Below are 6,000 nucleotides of genomic sequence, written 5' to 3' on the forward strand. Positions count from 1 at the left end.
ATTTCTCTTGGAACCGTGCTGAAGTTTCCAGGACAGACTCACTTCAGTTCTAGGGATTAGAAGTTATGTTCACAAAATTTTTCCTCAGGGCAGCACAGGAGTATCACATCATTTCTCTATTTTTCTTGTGAAACAGGATTAGACACTTGTGCACATGGCGTTTTTAGCTGTGGTCTATGGGGCACTGGGGCCAGCCTTCAAACTTGTAATTTGGCCTACACAGTGACTTAAGAAAAGAATGCAAAATTATCCAAGTCCCTTCTACTGCAGGCTGCCACTCTTCAAAGAGAGCTGTCTCTTCATCCTTTCTCCATCGTGGAAGCATGGGCAGAGGCTTCCAGGCTGTGAATCCAGTGAGGGGCTGTGGGAGCTACTTTCCTCAACAGAAAACAGAAAAGTACTTTTCATCTAATGGTTATAATAAAGTGGATACTGATACAGTCTAGGGCCTTAGAAAATAACTAATTAGAAGGTATATTAGATTGTATTCTTCATTTAGAAAAAAGAATCAGCCTGGAACATGAATAAACCAAAAGAAAAAAATCTACTTCAGAAGATGATAATCTCTAGATACAATTACTCTTTATATAAAGTTTGTTATTGTACAAGAAGGCAGGTTGTCCTTTCTGGAGAACAAAAAATATACATTAATATATTTATTCACACCCCAGTAAGTTTATTGCTTGGGAGAAAGAATTAGAGCAAGTAATAAGTGAAACCTGAGATGCTAAAGGAAGCCTGACATTGGTAGTCAAACCAAAAGTCCACTGAAGTTCTATGCAGAGGTCCCAGGCAAGATTATGAGCTGTACAGAGGATGAAACAATGGAGGAAGAAGCTGAAATAGTACTGAAAAATGCTTCTTTAATAGACCTGCTTCAGGAAAAGTTGTTTAAAATAGCTGAAACACGTCAGCAATAAAACAGGTACTGTGTTACCCTGCTGCAGAGTGCTCCTTGCTGACGGCAGTGGTTACCATAAGGTATTGTATCAGCCACAGAAATGTTTTCACAGCAGGACTACCTTTGGTTGGCAGCCAAAACGCCTGTTTTTCAACCAAGTGTTAATAACTGCTCTCTTTCTCAAATGTGGGGGGAAAAGGGAAACACCAAAGTAAGCTTTTCCACCTTATTTGTTTTTGTTTTCTTCTTTTTTAATATAAGGGTATTTTCCTACCAGCTTTTTCCTATTGAAATACTTGACCAGCTGAATCCTTCTTGGGATATGTTATTGACTATTTCCTGCTAGCACAGCTCCTGGGTGTGCACAGCAGTGTTCCTATGGAGCCATAACTCCATCCCAGCCTCTGTGCCTTTACACTCACATAGTGTTCTCAGCTTGACAGACTTGTTTAATTTAAAATTATTTCAGCATGAAAACCTGTATAAACCATAACAAACACAGGGCTTGATGGTACTCATGCTTGAATGTTAAAATGATAGTCCATATACTCTCCTTTCTGTTCCAATTTGTTTCTAGCTCTACAATCTTTTATTTGCTCTTTCAGACCACCGTTCTGTGGAAGCATTGTTGAACTCATGCTTCAATTAGTCCAGTCTTGCTTTGGAGATCTAACCCCCAGTGATCAGTAGACCAAACACACATAAAATTGAACAGGTGTTTACTGGTAGGATCAGGAGCTCTTTTTTCTTTAAACCAAAAATTATTACCCCTCACTCCATTATTCTCAGCTTTATTTACCAGTGTTTACCATGTTATGGCTGATTTTAAGTGGTGGCATTTTGCCCTCTTCTCTGTTTATTTTGAAGTGTTCTCACTGTCCTGACTTTAAAACAAACATATGAACTACAAACCACATATGAAGGAACTCACCCTTCTCATAACAAAAGTCTCTTGTCCTCTCTGAGCTACTTTCAAACCACCTAGTTTATAGAAGTTAGTTCAACAAAATACTTGCACCGTGAGTACTGCCAGCATCACAAGCCAAGCTTGTAGCTGCCTTAACAGAGAGAAAAGGATTCAATGCATATGAAGGCAGCAAGTTTGGGGTTTTTTTCCTGAGTCAGGAACAGCAATGCTGCTAAGATGCCATAATTTAATCTCAAGTTTTAAGGCTTTTTTGGTTTGTTTTTTTGTTTGTTTATTTCCAGCTCCTGCATTCATAAAAACTTGAGTCTTCCAATAGCTTCTTTTCAGAAAATTGAAAAGATGTCTGAAGCACTTGTCAGACAAAAGTTATTATGTACTTCCCCCACAATGCAGTTAAACCCATCCATTCTTTATAAACCATTGTCCAGAAGATGGCTCTTCATTCTGAATGGCTGGATTTGTCAATACAAAGGTAGGAAAATAAGTATGAAACTACTCCACTGATCTGATAGTATCAGTGGAGCTCATAAAAATCAGATATGCAGCGAGGTTTGCCTTGGATCTGTGTCTTCAAGTACTTTAGAAACATTCTACATACTTTAACTATTATGACATGTATTTTGGACTAAAATTTCCCCTTTCACCTTCAAAAACAAAACCCCCCAAGATACTCTCCCAGTTTGATGTTTGGCACTCCCCAGCAAACAGAAGAAGTTCAACAACTTGCCAGAATAGTCACTCTTTTCTTTGAAGTCCTATTTCATTTGGAATGTTTCCTTTTAAAATCACAGCGCCACATCAAAAATAACAAAATAAAATTCTCAGGTATCCAAATCCTGTGGTGAAGGCAGCTAAATAGATTCTCTAGGTATGGAGAAAGAATTTGGAATTGAATGCAGTATGAAAAGGGTTTATCTCTAAACAAACATGAACCTGCCAAAAAGATGGGAATGCCCTGCAGTGTTTAAGAGGATCTTCTCTTTAAGAGCCCCTTACTCAGGCACTCTTCATCCTGGTGACACAATGTCAGACTGCAGTGCTGATGCAAGCAGGGAGAAGACTTTTATCCTTTTGATGGAAGAATAAAACAACCCCAAAGAGTATGTCAGGCTCACAGTGAGGTGGATCACCCACAGAAATGAAGGAGTTTTCAACCAGTGACCATCAGAACACGCATGTACTGAAATAAAGCTCCCTGGCCAGCTGCTGGCTCTGATTACGTCTTTGACAGCACAGGCTAGTGCTTGTGGCCTTAGCCCTGGGGATTAAATCAGGCTGTCGGCTTGATGTTTTCTTAAAATGCCTATTTCAACTGGAAATGAAGCATGAAAGTGGCAGACAACTGTAAGTAATAAACCTTGAAGAGTCACCCCATATCTGCTGTCCTTGCAGGCTGGATTACAGCCATACCCAGCCCGGGCTGCTGGGGCAGGTTTCCCACTCTCAGGGAGAGTAAGAGCATTACTGTGCCTCCAAAAATGAAGCTCCAGCCCCTCCTCTACACAGAAAATGTATTTCCCATGTGTCTGTACTAAATGCAGAAAGATCCCACAGCATGGAAGAAATGCCACTGAGGAAAGTCTCCTTTTTTTACGGATTATTTAACTTCAGCCAAACACAGACCAGAGTCTCCAATGAGTTGTACCTATTGAACCATGAATTTCAGCGAGAAGTATTATTTAACAGCTAAGATAATAAAACCAGCCTGACAGCCTGTGAGCAAGGGCAATATTAATCTGTCATTCTCCTTTAGGTCTTCTTCTGTTACAGACAATGCAGGTAAAACCAGGGGGCTTCTTTTCTTAGGCTTTTATGTGAATTGTTACTGAGTCTGATGTGGCAAATGTAAATCCTACAAAACAAACAATCCCATTTGTTTTAAAAAAAACTTGAGAATAATGAGATTACTAAATAATATACTAAATTTTAGTATGTTTACCTATCAAACACAGATAAAAAATTATATTGTTTGGATCCTGAACAGAAAGACAATAATAACAATATTTTAAAAAGCCTATCAAATTATTGATTATACGTTATTGAATACATCAATACCACCAATTCAATGATCATTTGACAGTCTGATCAATGTAGCTACAGAAAAAGTACTAATGAAGCATATAATTGAAATGAAAATACTTCATTTTTCATCTGATAAAAAAAATTCCCTAAGTAAAAAATCAAACTGGACATATTTTTTAAAAAAGGCTTTTTCCACACTTTTCATAGGCAGAGAAGGACACTTCAGATAACTCTACAGTGGATGTTTTTTTCACTCCAACATTTTTGAATTTAGCAGAGGAAATAGAGAACCCTGTACAGCCTCAGTCAGACTGCAAGACATATTTCATGAAAATTTATGACATCAACAGCACTTGATCTCATTTGCAACACATGTAGGAGGCTTAGGTTCAGAATTTAAGTAAAATCAAGATTACAAGTTATCTTGATTACACTTAGATCTATGGGGACCAGTGTCATTTGAAAAAAGCAACTGCTGGCAGTTTATCTCCAAAAAAAGGGACCAGCTTAATTTTTAAAAGCAACTGTTGGCACTTTATGTCTACCTATTATTTGGCTCCAGCCAGGTATCTTACATCAAGTCATACCTGTAAATGCTGTCTGAAGCACAGATGGACACAAAATACAGAAACATCAGCTTCATCGTTAATTGAACAGCGACTTTCCCATTTTCTAGTAATTATAGTCCCCTTTTTAGAAACAGATATAGCTCATATTGTGAATTATACACTACAGGTACATTAACAGCCTGAATAGTTCATTGATTTAAATTCATGGCATGAAGTTAGGCAGACATGGCAGTCACAGCCTCAGGTTGAATTTAACCACCTGTTAAGAACTAAGGTTTATTCAGCATTTAAATTGCTTCTGTGGAGAGGAGAGGAGAAGCAAAGGATAGAACAGGAGAGAAAATGAGGGAGAAATAGCTCAAGCTTTTTCCACTTGCCAGCCTGGGTGTCCTTTCTGGTCAATTATGCAATTTAGAGGAAGCAATGTGGTGGGAAAGAACCCACAAAGTATCAGAAAAGACCAGACCCAAAGGAACAGTCTTTTGGTCAAACAAAACCAGTTTAACCAAGTCATACTTGGTTAAACAAAAATGCCCTAAATGAAGAAGGCAGGAAAATATTGCCCCTGTTACCAGGCTGACTAAACATCCTAGTTTGCCATTAATAAAGTAGTTCTTCTCATTGGCATGCAGGGTTTAATATTTATGATGATGTCACATGGTACTGTAATTCTTTCACCTTCCTTAGCTTTTACTAATAGTTATGGACATTCTACTCATCATATGTATATATGAATAATATTTCAACAAATTGGTGTATTTTATGGTGACCTGACCCTCTTTGAGCATTATAAAAGAAAGCAGCATTGAACAGGATCAGTTCTAGTTTTGCAGTCATGATAGATACACATTCTTTACTTCAGCTGCAATGACATGCTTATTTCTACTTTCTGTTTCAAAATCTTCACACACTAGTAAGTAATAAACTAAATTCTAGGATAGTCACTCTGCAGTTTTTTTAACGCTCAGCTTCAAAACAATAGCATTTATGTACTTTTTATTGTATCAAATAAGTAGTTAAGGAGAATTGGAATAGACTGAAGATGAGACTATCCCCTTTGGGAGGGCTCTTGATATTTCCTCCTGGATTAAAAATTTAAGTCAGTGCCAGACAGATGAATGCCCACTTTATAATTGTTTTTGGAAATGGCTTTACTGAATTGCATTTGATTACCACCCCCCACCCCGCCCCCCAATTCATCAGGCTATGTTAACATTAAAATTCTTCCCCTCAATGCCATTTGACAAGCTGGTGATGAACCACTGAGACTGTTCAAAGTTGTTAGTTGAATAGGTAAGATTCAACCAAGACTGTGACCATGCTTGTTTGTACTGTTAAAAGTGTCTGATCCAGGCACAAAAGCTAGAAAAATTCACCAATCAGCAATAGCTGCTGGTGAGGATTAAAATGAACATTTCTTTTGGGCAGAGATGGCCAGGACCTCAGAAATATGTTTTGTACAGCTAAGCAAAGGGAATAGAAATCTTGAGGGAAAAATAAAGCAATTTTTCAGTTGGACAGGCAGATTTTCAGGACATTGGATCAGGCACATACATTTTATCTATCTCAAAGTGCTTCTT

This window comes from Serinus canaria, chromosome 4 (genome assembly GCF_022539315.1).
Source record: "Serinus canaria isolate serCan28SL12 chromosome 4, serCan2020, whole genome shotgun sequence".
NCBI lineage: Eukaryota > Metazoa > Chordata > Aves > Passeriformes > Fringillidae > Serinus > Serinus canaria.